The sequence below is a fragment of the Salmo trutta genome, chromosome 1 (genome assembly GCF_901001165.1).
Source record: "Salmo trutta chromosome 1, fSalTru1.1, whole genome shotgun sequence".
Classification (NCBI taxonomy): Eukaryota; Metazoa; Chordata; class Actinopteri; order Salmoniformes; family Salmonidae; genus Salmo; species Salmo trutta.
Genome location: NC_042957.1, coordinates 20,977,670 through 20,992,058, shown reverse-complemented (window position 1 = coordinate 20,992,058; position 14,389 = coordinate 20,977,670). Strand labels below are relative to the sequence as shown.

General features: G+C 42.3%; 1 protein-coding gene across 8 annotated transcripts in view; it reads left to right on the top strand.

The window, feature by feature from the left end:
* utrn (utrophin) overlaps positions 1-14,389 on the top strand; it is a 312,100-nt gene that overhangs the window by 161,695 nt on the left and 136,016 nt on the right. The window lies entirely within an intron of this gene.

The following is a 14,389-nucleotide window of genomic DNA, read 5'->3' as shown; positions in this document are numbered from 1 at the left end:
TTACAAGCCCTTAACCAACAGTGCAGTTCAAGAAGAGTTAAGAAAATATTTACCCAATAAACTAAAGTAAAAAATAATAAAAAGTAACGCAATAACATAACAATAACGAGGCTATATACAGGGGGTATCGGTACTGAGTCAGTGTGCGGGGGTACAGGTTAGAGGTAATTTGTACATGTAGGTAGGGGTGAAGTGACTATGCATAGATAATAAACAGCGAGTAGCAGCAGTGTACAAAACAAATGGAGGGGGTCAATGTAAAAGTCCGGTGGCCATTTGATTAATTGTTCAGCAGTCTTATGGCTTGGGGGTAGAAGATGTTAAGGCTCCTGTACCGCTTGCTCTGGTACATTTACTACTGTGTGTGTGTGTGTGTGTGTGTGATTTACATTTAACATTGTGTGTGTGTGTGATTACATTTACTACTGTGTGTGTGTGATTACATTTACTACTGTGTGTGTGTGTGTGTGATTACATTTACTACTGTGTGTGTGTGTGTGATTACATTTACTACTGTGTGTGTGTGATTACATTTACTACTGTGTGTGTGTGTGTGATTACATTTACTACTGTGTGTGTGTGATTACATTTACTACTGTGTGTGTGTGTGTGTGATTACATTTACTACTGTGTGTGTGTGTGATTACATTTACTACTGTGTGTGTGTGATTACATTTACTACTGTGTGTGTGTGATTACATTTACTACTGTGTGTGTGTGTGTGTGTGATTACATTTACTACTGTGTGTGTGTGATTACATTTACTACTGTGTGTGTGTGTGTGTGATTACATTTACTACTGTGTGTGTGTGTGATTACATTTACTACTGTGTGTGTGTGTGTGTGTGTGTGTGTGAGTACATTTACTACTGTGTGTGTGTGTGATTACATTTACTACTGTGTGTGTGTGTGTGTGTGTGTGTGATTACATTTACTACTGTGTGTGTGATTACATTTACTACTGTGTGTGTGTGTGTGTGAGTACATTTACTACTGTGTGTGTGTGATTACATTTAACATTGTGTGTGTGTGTGTGTGATTACATTTACTACTGTGTGTGTGTGTGTGATTACATTTACTACTGTGTGTGTGATTACATTTACTACTGTGTGTGTGTGTGTGTGTGTGTGTGTGTGTGTGTGTGTGTGAGTACATTTACTACTGTGTGTGTGTGTGTGTGTGTGTGTGATTACATTTACTACTGTGTGTGTGTGTGTGTGTGTGTGTGTGTGTGTGTGATTACATTTACTACTGTGTGTGTGTGTGTGTGTGGGTACATTTACTACTCTGTGTGTGATTACATTTACTACTGTGTGTGTGTGTGATTACATTTACTACTGTGTGTGTGTGTGTGTGTGTGTGTGTGATTACATTTACTACTGTGTGTGTGTGATTACATTTACTACTGTGTGTGTGTGAGTACATTTACTACTGTGTGTGTGTGAGTACATTTACTACTGTGTGTGTGTGAGTACATTTACTACTGTGTGTGTGTGATTACATTTACTACTGTGTGTGTGTGTGATTACATTTAACAGTGTGTGTGTGTGTGTGTGTGTGTGTGTGTGTGTGTGTGTGTGTGTGTGTGTGTGTGTGTGTGTGTGATTACATTTACTACTGTGTGTGTGTGTGTGTGTGTGTGTGTGTGAGTACATTTACTACCGTGTGTGTGATTTCATTTACTACTGTGTGTGTGTGAGTACATTTACTACTGTGTGTGTGTGTGTGTGAGTACATTTACTACTGTGTGTGTGTGTGTGTGTGATTACATTTACTACTGTGTGTGTGTGTGTGTGTGTGAGTACATTTACTACTGTGTGTGTCTGATTACATTTACTACTGTGTGTGTGATTTCATTTACTACTGTGTGTGTGTGAGTACATTTACTACTGTGTGTGTGTGAGTACATTTACTACTGTGTGTGTGTGATTACATTTACTACTGTGTGTGTGTGTGATTACATTTAACATTGTGTGTGTGTGTGTGTGTGTGTGTGTGTGTGTGTGAGATTGCATTTACTACTGTGTGTGTGATTACATTTACTACTGTGTGTGTGTGTGTGTGTGTGTGTGTGTGTGTGTGTGTGTGTGTGAGTACATTTACTACCGTGTGTGTGATTTCATTTACTACTGTGTGTGTGTGAGTACATTTACTACTGTGTGTGTGTGTGTGTGTGTGTGATTACATTTACTACTGTGTGTGTGTGTGTGTGATTACATTTACTACTGTGTGTGTGTGTGTGTGAGTACATTTACTACTGTGTGTGTCTGATTACATTTACTACTGTGTGTGTGATTTCATTTACTACTGTGTGTGTGTGAGTACATTTACTACTGTGTGTGTGTGTGTGATTACATTTACTACTGTGTGTGTGTGTGAGTACATTTTCTACTGTGTGTGTGTGATTACATTTACTACTGTGTGTGTGTGTGTGTGTGAGTACATTTACTACTGTGTGTGATTACATTTACTACTGTGCGTGTGTGTGTGTGTGATTACATTTACTACTGTGCGTGTGTGTGTGTGTGTGAGTACATTTACTACTGTGTGTGTGGCTACAGAGCACCATAGCTGCAATGTGAACATGACAAGATGGAAGCTCACCTACTGAGAGAGGGAGAAGGGGGAGAGAGTCAGACAGAGAGAGAGGGGGAGTGAGAGACTGACCAAAGTTGAGAGAGGAGACAAAAGAAAAGAAAGGACAGATCGATAGATGTTCAGGATTGCTTTTTCCATCTTTGTGAGCCATGAAACACACACACACTCCAATATCCAGGATAAATATAAAAAATGTACATTCATTGAGCGAAAACATTTGAATCAATAATACATTTATTTTCATGTTGTTTCTGTTCAGTCCACACATGGTCTATGGTGAATGTCTGTCTGCTCTGAAGCCTCCCAGTGTGTGTAGTTGTCTGTCTGTACTTTCTCTGTGACTGTGTGTGTGTGACTGTCTGCTCTAGAAGCTGCCCTGCTAAATATCAGTGGGATTAGCGCTCTGGGGTTAATTAAAAAGCAATTACCTTTGGTCGCCATGGACGACGCCTGGGGACGAGCGGAGGGGCTAATCTGGTTGTTAGTGAGACAGGCCCTCTTATACACACACACACACACACACACACACACACACACACACACACACACACACACACACACACACACACACACCAGTGTTTCCCCTAGGATTTCTTTCAGCAGCGGTGGCAAAGTTAGGTGGTGGGGTATATACGGCGCTAGTAAATGCATATAGGGGAAACACTTCACACACGTGCACATACAGGCAGGCTCATAGACCTACAGCGATAGTGTGACATCGACATACACATACAATTAAACACAAACATACACACGTTTGGGGAAGACACAATGGGAGATTAGAACAATGGCTAATTACGCAGAGGGTGGAGGAAAGGAAGGAGGAAGTGGAGAGAAGGACAGTTGGAAGATTGTTTTCCGCCTTTCCACTGATAACATCAGATGTTCATAATATCTTTTAATGAGACGGAGACGGAGAGCTCAGGTAGACACGAGTGTGTGTTTGTCTTCAGAAAGTATTCATAACCCTTGACTTATTCCACATTTTTGTTGTGTTACAAATTCAAAATGGATTACATTTAGATGTTGTGTCACTGGCCTACACACAATATCCCACCATGTCAAAGTAGAATTAATAAAACATGAGAAGAAGAAAATATCTTGTTTACATAACTATTCCCACCCCTGAGTCAATTTGTAGAAGCACCTTTGGCAGTGATTACAGTAGTGAGTCTTTCTGGGTAAGTCTCAAAGAGCTTTCCACACATGGATTGTGCATCATTTGCCCATTATTTTTTTATTTTTATTATTCAAGCTCTGTCAAATTGGTTGTTGATCATTGCTAGACAAATATTTTCATTTTATGTCAAAAATGTAACTCAGTCACTCAGGAACATTCACTGTCTTCTTGGTAAGCAGCTCCAGTGTAGATTTGGCCTTGTGTTTTAGGTAATTGCTGAAAGATAAATTCATCTCCCAGTGTCTGGCAGAAAGCAGATTGAATCAGCTCCGTTCCGTTATTTTTTATCCTGAAAAATTCCTCAGTCCTTAACAATTACAATCATACCCATAACATAATGCAGCCACCACAATGTGTTGTATTAGATTTGCCCTTTGTGTTAAAGACAAAAGTTTATTGCTTTCCCACATTTTTGCAGCATTACTTTAGTGCCTTTTTGCAAACAGGTTGCATGTTTTGAAAAAAAAAAAATGTTGATCCATATCTTATCACAGCTATTAAACTCCTTACCTGGTTTAAAGTCACCATTGGCCTCATGGTGAAATCCATGAGCGGTTTCCTTCCTCTCAGGCAACTGGGTTAGGAAGGACGCCTGTATCTTTGCTGTGACTGAGAGTATTGATCCACAGTGTAATTAGTAACTTCACCATGCTCAAAGGGATACTCAATGTCTGTTATTTTAAATGTTTTGTTGTTGCCATCTACCAAGACGTGCCCTTCTTTGCGAGGCATTGGAAAACCTCCCTGGTCTTTGTGGTTGAATCTGTGTTTTAAATTCACTGCTCGATTGAGGGACCAATCTTGAGGGACTGGTGTTGTCAAATCAAATTGTATTAGTCACCTGTGCCGAATACAGCAGGTGTAGACCTTACAGTGAAATGCTTACTTACGAGCCCTTAACCAACAATGCAGTTTAAAAAAAACATGGATAAGAATAAGAGATAAAAGTAACAAGTAATTAAAGAGCAGCAGTAAAATAACAATAACGATACTATATACAGGGGGGGTACTGCTACAAAGTCAGCGTGCGGGGGCACCGGTTAGTTGAGGTAATATGTACATGTAGGTAGAGTTATTAAAGTGACTATGCATAGATGACAACAGAGAGTAGCAGTGGTATAAAAAGGGGGAGAAGGGGGGGCAATGCAAATAGTCTGGGCAGCCATTTGATTAGATGTTCTACCCCCTTATTGCTTGGGGGTAGAAGCTGTTTAGAAGCCTCTTGGACCTAGACTTGGCGCTACGGTACCGCTTGACGTGCGGTAGCAGAGAAAACAGTCTATGACTTGGGTGACTGGGTCTGACAATTTTTTGGGTTTTCCTCTGACACCACCTATTATTTAGGTCCTGAATGGCAGGAAGCTTGGCCCCAGTGATGTACTGGGCCGTACGCACTACCCTCTGTAGCGCCTTACGGTCAGATGCCAAGCAGTTGCCATACCAGGCGGTGATGTAACCGGTCAGGATGCTCTCGATGGTGCAGCTGTAGAACGTTTTGAGGATCTGGGGACCCATGCCAAATCTTTTCAGTCTCCTGAGGGGGAATAGGTGTTGTCGTGCCCTCTTGGTGTGTTGTGGCTTGTTAAGCACATTTTTACTCCTGAACTTATTTAGGGTTTTTATAATAAAGGGGTTGAATACTGAGTCAAGACATTTCAACTTTTCATTTTTAATTCATTTGTCAATTTCTAAAGACATAAATCCACTTTCACATTATGCAGTATTGTTTGTTGGCCAGTGACAAAAACTTATTCCATTTTAAATTCAGACTGTAGGTGTGAATAGTTTCTGAAGGCATGTGAGGTTAAAGGGGGTAATGATTGCCCCATAAACACATTAACCCTGATGAATGGACCAGGGTGAGTGAGCACACACGTCAAACGCACACAGTCACACACACATGTTTTTCTACCCTCGTGGGGACCTAACATTTATTTCAATTCAAAATCCTATTTTCCCTAACCCCTAAACCTATCACTTACCATAACCCGTAGCCCTAAACCAAACCCTAAACCTAACTCCTAAACCTAATCACTAACCCCTAACCCTAATTCTAACCCTAATTGTGACATTAACCTTAACCCCTGAGCTTAAAATAGCCTTTGTCCTCATGGGGACGTGGGAAATGTCCCCACGGGGAGAGAAGAACCACCCAACATGCACACCCACATCCCCCAAACCCTGTAATAGGGTATCACTTGTAATGGCTAAGCTAATCTATTCATTTAGAGGCCCAATTAGATCACTTTAATGACAGTAATGAGATAATCGCCCAGAGACTTGGAGGAAGTGCCCTTGAAAACACCCACTGTAGAGAAGAATGTGAGCAGTGTGTCTGAGTGTGGCCCTGTATCCCTCATCCCAGTATTTGAGGAGTCACCTACCAAAGGAACATTGGGCCATGACAGACTCCCAGTAGAGTTATACTCACTCACTCACTCACTCACTCACTCACTCACTCACTCACGCAGGCACGCACGCACGCACGCAGTGTCTGGGAGCCAATGTGAGCAGACAGAATGTCTGAAAAGCAGAGCGCCACTCTGGTGAGGGAGGGAGTTAGGTGGATCAAGCTTGCTCGTCGATTGCTCTGTCAATTACCCATTCACCATGGCGCTGTGTGCCAGGATGTGTGCTACAGAGGGATATAAATAGAGCCTCTGGGATGATGGGTATAGGATAGAGCACAATGCAGAAACATGGGGACCTGGGGCCTCATTTATAGCTGTTGTGTATATTTTACACTAAATATCTGGGCGCATTATTTCTGAAAAGACTGCACACGCACCAAAATATAGATTTGTTAACTTTGTGCACACATTTACTGTATCTGACTGTTTCTGAAAGACAAAAACAATTATAAATTGTTGTGGACCTGTAAACAGATCGTTTGAATTCAATGTTTTTCATTTACTTTTTCCCATAACCTGGGAAAAACTTCCCACGGATTCTGAAACATTTTCTACTCAGCATTGTTTTTTAACTACAGTAGACCTGCAAATAGTGGTACACACTTCAATGCAAAAGATCAATTGTCTGTTCACCTGTTAAATTCTACTGTATATATACATTGTGCTCCCTTTCAGAAATGATAATATCGTATCTAAAGGGCCCAATTAAATGACAGATGCACCTGGTCATTTGTTGTATGGCGTCTTCAGGAATAGGAACTTATCATGGCCAGAATAGGTGAGGAATTTATTCAGCAATAAATATATATATTTAGCTACCAGTTTTATGGTTGTAAATGAGTGCCATCATGTATTCCCCATTTGGACAAGACTACTAGGCTACTTCTGCTTTCTTTCAATGCGTTACTTCAACCACTAGAAACTGTGCATACGTGCATACGTATGGTCTAATGTCTGCAAGAGGATAAGTACATTCTCACGTTAAGTTCAGTTTTTAAAAATGCCAACTTTTGTGTGAAAACTGGTGTGCGTATGTTTTGGGGCATATTCTGTGTGTACGCAACGTTTAGAGATCAGGCTCCAGGTCACCAGAAACAGCTGGGACAGGGCTTCCAGCCAGTCTGAGTGGGATCACAGTGTTTGTGAATGGTTGCAAATATGTGAACAAGGCTTTAATTGTCAGATCTCTCACTCTAGTGAGAGTGCATTGGAGTGTGTTTTGTCTCTGAGCAGTGTGTGTGTGTGTGTGTGTGTGTGTGTGTGTGTGTGTGTGTGTGTGTGTGTGTGTGTGTGGTGTCCAGTATTTATGTTCTATCCTGTGTGTGTGTGGTGTCCAGTATTTATGTTCTATCCTGTGTGTGTGTGTGTGTGTGTGTGTGTGTGTGTGTGGTGTCCAGTATTTATGTTCTATCCTGTGTGTGTGTGTGTGTGTGTGTGTGTGTGTGTGTGTGTGTGTATAAGACAGGACAGAGTTGTTAGTAGTAATTCATGTAGCTGTCTCCCCAGTGGAGAGCATCAATCTGAGATGCTCAGAAACATTGTAAATCCACCCTCTTCACTGCAGGGACAAACACACACACTGTTCTGTCATTCACTCGCTCTCTCTCTTTATGTTATCCAATTCTCACATTCCCCTTCTACTTTCTGATGCTTTCGTTACTCAGGAGCCCTGGAGTGTATAGCTGTAGAAAATCCTTGCTACATTGAACTCTCTCAAACTAACAAACTTTCCACCTATTTCTCTCAGAATTTTCCCTTAGCTCCACTCAGAGAATTGTCAGACACCTCCAATGGTGAAAACGTTTGCTATATTTAGGGGGGCAGGGAGCCAGCGTTAGTGAAGGCACAACACAATGACATGTCCTTTTCTTTCTCTCTCGCTCTTTCTCGCTCTCTCTCGCTCTCGCTCTCTTTCTCTCTCTCTCTTTCTCTCGCTCTCTTTCTCTTTCTCTCTCTCTCTCGCTCTCTCTCTCTCTCTCGCTCTCGCTCTCGCTCTCTTTCTCTCTCTCTCTTTCTCTCTCTCTCTCTCTCTCTCTCTCTCTCTCTCTCTCTCTCTCTCAGTTCAATTCAATTCAAGAGCTTTTATTGGCATGGGAAACATATGTTTACATTGCCAAAGCAAATGAAATGGATAAACAAAAGTGAAATAAACAATAAAAAGTGAACAGTAAATTTTACACTCACACAAGTTCCAAAATAATAAGGACATTTCAAATGTCACATTATGTCTATATACAGTGTTGTAACGATGCGCAAATTGTTAAGGAAAATAAATATGAGTTTTATTTACAATGGTTTTTGTTCTTCACTGGTTGCCCTTTTCTTGTGGCAACAGGCCACACATCTTGCTGCTGTGATGGCACACTTTGGTATTTCACCCAGTAGATATGGGAGTTTATCAAAATTTGGTATGTTTTCGAATTCTTTGTGCATCTGTGTAATCTGAGGGAAATATGTGTCTCTAATATGGTCAAACATTTAGCAGGAGGTTAGGAAGTGCAGCTCAGTTTCCACCTCATTTTGTGGGCAGTGTCCACATAGCCTGTCTTCTCTTTAGAGCCAGGTCTGCCTATGGCGGCCTTTCTCAATAGCAAGGCTATGCTCACTGAGTCTGTACATAGTCAAAGCTTTCCTTAAGTTTGGGTCAGTCACAGTGGTCAGGTATTCTGCCACTGTGTACTCTCTGTTTAGGGCCAAATAGCATTCTAGTTTGCTCTGTTTTTTTGTTAATTCTTTCCAATGTGTCAAGCAATTATCTTTTTGTTTTCTCATGATTTGGTTGGGTCTAATTGTGATGCTGTCCTGGGGTGTTTGTGAACAGAACCCCAGAACCAGCTTGCTTAGGGGACTCTTCTCCAGGTTCATCTCTCTGTAGGTGATGGCTGTGTTATGGAAGGTTTGGGAATCGCTTCCTTTTAGGTGGTTGGTTTTAGGTCTCTCTCTGTCTCTCTCTCTCTCCTCTATGAATGTGTCTGGGCCTCAGCAGCACGTTGTGTCTCGGCTGGGAGGAGAGGAGGGCAACTCATTGTTTTCCCATTTTAGCCTCTGGCAGCAGAGTATTATAGTGCTATATTGTGTTTCTGTATGGGCCGTTTTTCAGCTCTATTTCGAGGTCTTATGTTGATGGTTGGTGGGAGTGGTGGGTTTCAGCTTGAGGCTGCATTCCATTCCAAACAGTTGTCCCCTTTCTTCTTAGTTCTCTCCATGCGTCTGATAGGATTGGAGAGATTAAAGCAATACAGTATGGAAGTAGAGCTATTGTTTACACACCTTACAGGTTGTCTCAGTGTCTGTAAAGGGGTGGTCAGAGGAAGGGAACAGTACTGATACGTGGGTACACCCTCTCCACTGAACGATCAGAGTAGTTTTGTTATTGTTAATAGTTATAGCTGTAACCATCAATGCCTGAATAGTCTTTGTTTAAGCCGGGTGTACACACACGACGTTCAACATCCTAACATCGCTGAGCCTCTCGCGTTAAGCAACCGTCTTTCCTGACGTTTTTGTTTTTGTCTTGCCAACTTAGTGGTGCGCACACTAAACAATGTGGCACAGACCAATGTCACATAGTACAAGATTCTTCACTTGGTCGTGAGGATACCAACGTTGTCTCAATAGTTGTCTCAACGAGCTGTGACTCAAAGCAACCTCAAACGTTTCCACTCAGACATTCATTCACACTTGCCATACAGAGTTGAAATACACTGCATGACCAAAAGTATGTGGACACCTGCTTGCAGAACATCTCATTCTAAAATAATGGGCATTAATATGGAGTCGGTCCCCCCTTTACTGCTATAACAGCCTCCACCCATCTGTGATTGCTTTCCTTTAGATGTTGGAACATTGCTGCGGGGACTTCATTCAGCCACAAGAGCATTATTGAGGTCGGGCACTGACTCGCAGTCGGCGTTCCAATTAATCCCAGAGGTTTTTGATGGGGGTTGAGGTCAGGGCCAGTCAAGTTCTTCCACATCGATCTCGACAAATCATTTCTGAATGGACCTCGCTTAGTGCACAGGTGTGGGCATTGCCATGTTGAAACAGGAAAGTGCCTTCCCCAAACTGTTGCCACAAATTTGCAAGCACAGAATCATCTAGAATGTCATTGTATGCTGTAGAGTTAAGATTTCCCTTCACCGGAACTAAGGGGCCTAGCCCTGACCATGAAAAACAGCCCAGACCATTATCCTCCACCAAACTAAAAGCATTGTATTTTGGACAAGTCATTCACTAAACCATCTTAACTAAATCTTGTAATAAATAATGAGGAAATGGGGAGAAGTCTGTCCATAATAAAGCGTTGCTCTACCTTCTTAACAGCACTATCAACATGGCAGGTCCTACAGAACCTAGTTTTGTCGCACCTGGACTACTGTTCAGTCCTGTGGTCAGGAGGGACCTCGGGAAAATGATAATTGGCTCAGAACAGGGCAGCACGACTGGCAGGAGAGGAGGGCAACATGTACACAGAGCTAGCATTAATAATATGTATGTCAATCTCTCATGGCTCAAAGTGGAGGAGATATTGACCTCATCATTACTTGTTTTTGTAAGAAGTGTTGACAAGCTGAATGTACCGTGCGGTCTGTTTAAACTACTAGCACACAGCTCGGACACCCATGCATACCCCATAAGACATGCTACCAGAGGTCTCTTCACAGTCCCTAAGTCCAGAACAGATTATGGGCGGCGCACAGTACTACATAGAGGCATTGCTACATGGAACTCTATTCCACATCAGGTAACTGATGCAAGCAGTAGAATGAGATAAAATAAACAGATACAAATACACCTTATGGAACAGCAGGAAAGACATACACATAAGACACGCAGTCTACACGTGCACATGGATAGTGTATTGTAAGTATGTGGTGGTGGCCTGAGGGAACACAGTGAATGTGTAAGGTAAGGTGTTATGAAATGTAACGTCATGTAGTATTTTAAACTGTATGTAAGTGTCTCATGTTGCTGGACCCCAGGAAGAGTAGCTGCTGCCTTGGCAGAAGCTAAGGGGGATCCATAATATATACAAATACAGTTGGCACTATGCATAGGGGCAGGTAGCGATCTCCTGGCATCCGCCAAACCCAGATTTGTCCTTCGGACTGCCAAACGGTGAAGAGTGATTTATCATTCCAGAGAATGCGTTTCCACTGCTCCAGAGTCCAATGGCGGCTAGCTTTAAACCACTTCAGCCCACGCTTAGCATTGTGCATGGTGATCTTAGGCTTGTGTGCGGCTGCTCGGCCATGCAAACCCATTTCAAGAAGCTCCCAACGAACTGTTATTGTGCTGACAATGCTTCCAGAGGCAGTTTGGAATTCGGTAGTGAGTGTGCAAGCAAGGACAGGCGATTTTTATGCGCCTCACGCTTCAGCACTTGGCGGTCCCGTTCTGTGAGCTTGTGTGGCCTACCACGTCACGGCTGAGGCGTTGTTGCTGAGCCGTTGTTGCTACTAGACGTTTCCACTTCACAATAACAGCACTTACAGTTGACCGGGGCAGCTCTAGCAGGGCAGAAATTTGACAAACTGTCTTGTTGGAAAGGTGGCATCAAATGATGCTGCCACGTTTAAAGTCACTGAGCTCTTCAGTAAGGCCATTCTACTGCCTATGTGTCTATGGAGATTGCATGGCAGTGTGCTCGGATTTATACAAATAGCCAAATCCACAAATGATGAATTGAATAACGTTGCCTGTGAACTTCAGAGCTTTAACGATTTGACACTTTGGCTTGTGTTAAAGGCAAGTAGAAACACCTCTAGTTTTAGTCATGGCTCCTGCTGGAGAGTCATCACATTCTGGGTGATGCCAAACAATGTCCTAACTCCACTGCCTTCTACTCTGTTCGTTTCTCATTGGCTATTGCTGGTCACCGTTCTCAAAAGTTGTCGTTGCACATCTCACACTACAAGAGCATTGCAGATTTTGGAGCGATATGTTTGAAAATACCAGGACGTCTGAGACTGCTCAAAGACAAAACCAGTTGCCCTCAGATTGCGTCTCTGAACCGCTCACATTAAACGATGTTGTCTCCGGTCTCAAAAACTTGTAGTGTACACCCAGGTTTAGGTGTCCTCTGTGGTGCCTGACAGGCTTCCCGGGGTCTTTCAACACACCATCCTGTTTATCATATATAGTATACTTTGTAATGCATCGGAAAGGTCACATAGTGGCAGTTTCACTGGAAAGGACTTTGCTAGATCACTGATGTGATACATGCCACATCAGAATGTTTTGAAATGTTCTGTGATTGCTTACCACCCTCCCTGGACTGACTATGAGTCCGGTTGCCATGACATTGGTGTTGTTGTTGACAGGTAGTGGTAGAAAAAGACCCTGAGGAGGAGGAGAGGAAAGGCAAAAAATAAACAAGTTTGAAATGTCATCCCTCCATTGATGTGCTAGAATGGCTACTAGACTGACTTTCTCAGTCTCCAGCCAAGGAACTGTCAGATAGGGTTTGGGTGAGGGGGGTACAGTTTCAGTCGCCCCACCTATTAGTGAAGCCATCCATAGAGGGATGTTAAACCACAAGTGACATCCCCATCTCTCTTCCGCTCAGAGGCACTGTCACCCAGCTTTCTGCTTCTCTGACTAGCCTGGAGAAAAGGGAGGGAGTGAGGGAGGGAGTGAGGGAGGGAGTGAGGGAGGGAGTGAGGGATAAACAGAAAAGAAAAATGCTAATAAGGGATTTCGGAACTGAAGTTTAATCAAGCAGTAGTGATAATATGTCACCAAAATTAAAATGATGTGAAACACTGACAAAAACCTTTAAAATAAAAACATCTAGCTAATCTAACAAATAGTATTTTAAAGTATTTTATATGTGATGGAAGTACTGCACATAGTTTTCTTTGTGACTTGTGTCAAGGAGATAGTTTCCAATGTTAGGTGCCTGATACTCAAATCTCTTTTGACTGATAGTCTAAACGATTTTGCAGATATTCCAAATGTTTTGACTTATGTCCTAAATGGTTTGACTTATGTACTAAATGGTTTGACTTATGTACTAAATGGTTTGACTTATGTACTAAATGTTTTCACTGATATTATTAGTGGTCCACTTGCATAACTGCAAATGCCATCTACATGAAATCCCCCCAGTAGAAAGTCTCTGCTCACAAGCCCTTGGGTCCCTCATTAAAAGCAGTAAAACTGTTTGCCAGGTTCTGAATTATAAAGGATTTGATCAGCACTCAATGTGGCATTAACTAACTGACCAAATGATTTGTTCAACCATGATGTCATGGATAGATGAAAAAGCCAGTCTGTTCAAAAAGCAGAGGGTTAGAAAGACTGGTGAATTATTAACGAGCCTACACTCTTCTGTCTCTGTCTTCTAGAACAACTCTCATCTCTGTTGTGACTACTAACAATAATGTAGTTATTACAGAGGATCTATCACAGAAGCCCTAGGTAACTATGGGACTCCTGTGTGTATTAACAATGCTATTTCACTGTGAGAATCAATTGGTGCTAGGATTGAATGGTTCCGGAGCAGACTTCCATGCTTCCCAGTGGCATTAGGGATATTGAATTCATCTGCTCTTTGGAATTGCTATGGAAACTACAGAGAGAGGGACAAGAGAGACTGAGAAAGGAGAGGGAAAACGAAGAACAAATTGGATGGAGAGATGGCTAGAGGCAAACTATTCATTTATTTATTTTGTCCCTTATTTATTTCCTTCCCCTGCTGAAAGCTATCCCTATAGAAGAGGTCTAGTCACTGTTTGGTGTCCGTTGTGAGTTCTTGAAGTTCACGTTTTTACCATTATGTTGTTTACACTTTAAGATGTCTGAAGTTTTAGTTTAAGACCTTTGTAACAAGCAACTCTTCTACTCCCTCCCTCGCACTCAGTCAGTCTGTCCGTCTGTGTGAAATCCCAGAGTCGTAGTTTATACTCGCATTCTGCCAGGATTCAGGTAGACGTTAAATCAATGACGGATTCGACAGTGGTCCCTGCCCTTTAGACATGTCACTCAACACCCACCTACCGGACTGTTTCCTTCACCAGGCTAGCTGTTTAGAACACATGCCCTGGTCCAGTACCACAACTTAACTGGCTGAAACACACACACACACACACACACACACACACACACACACACACACACACACACACACACACACACACAGTTTTCCAGATTGACTCTTTGAGTGCCTACTGCTGTATTTGGACTTCTACATTAGTAC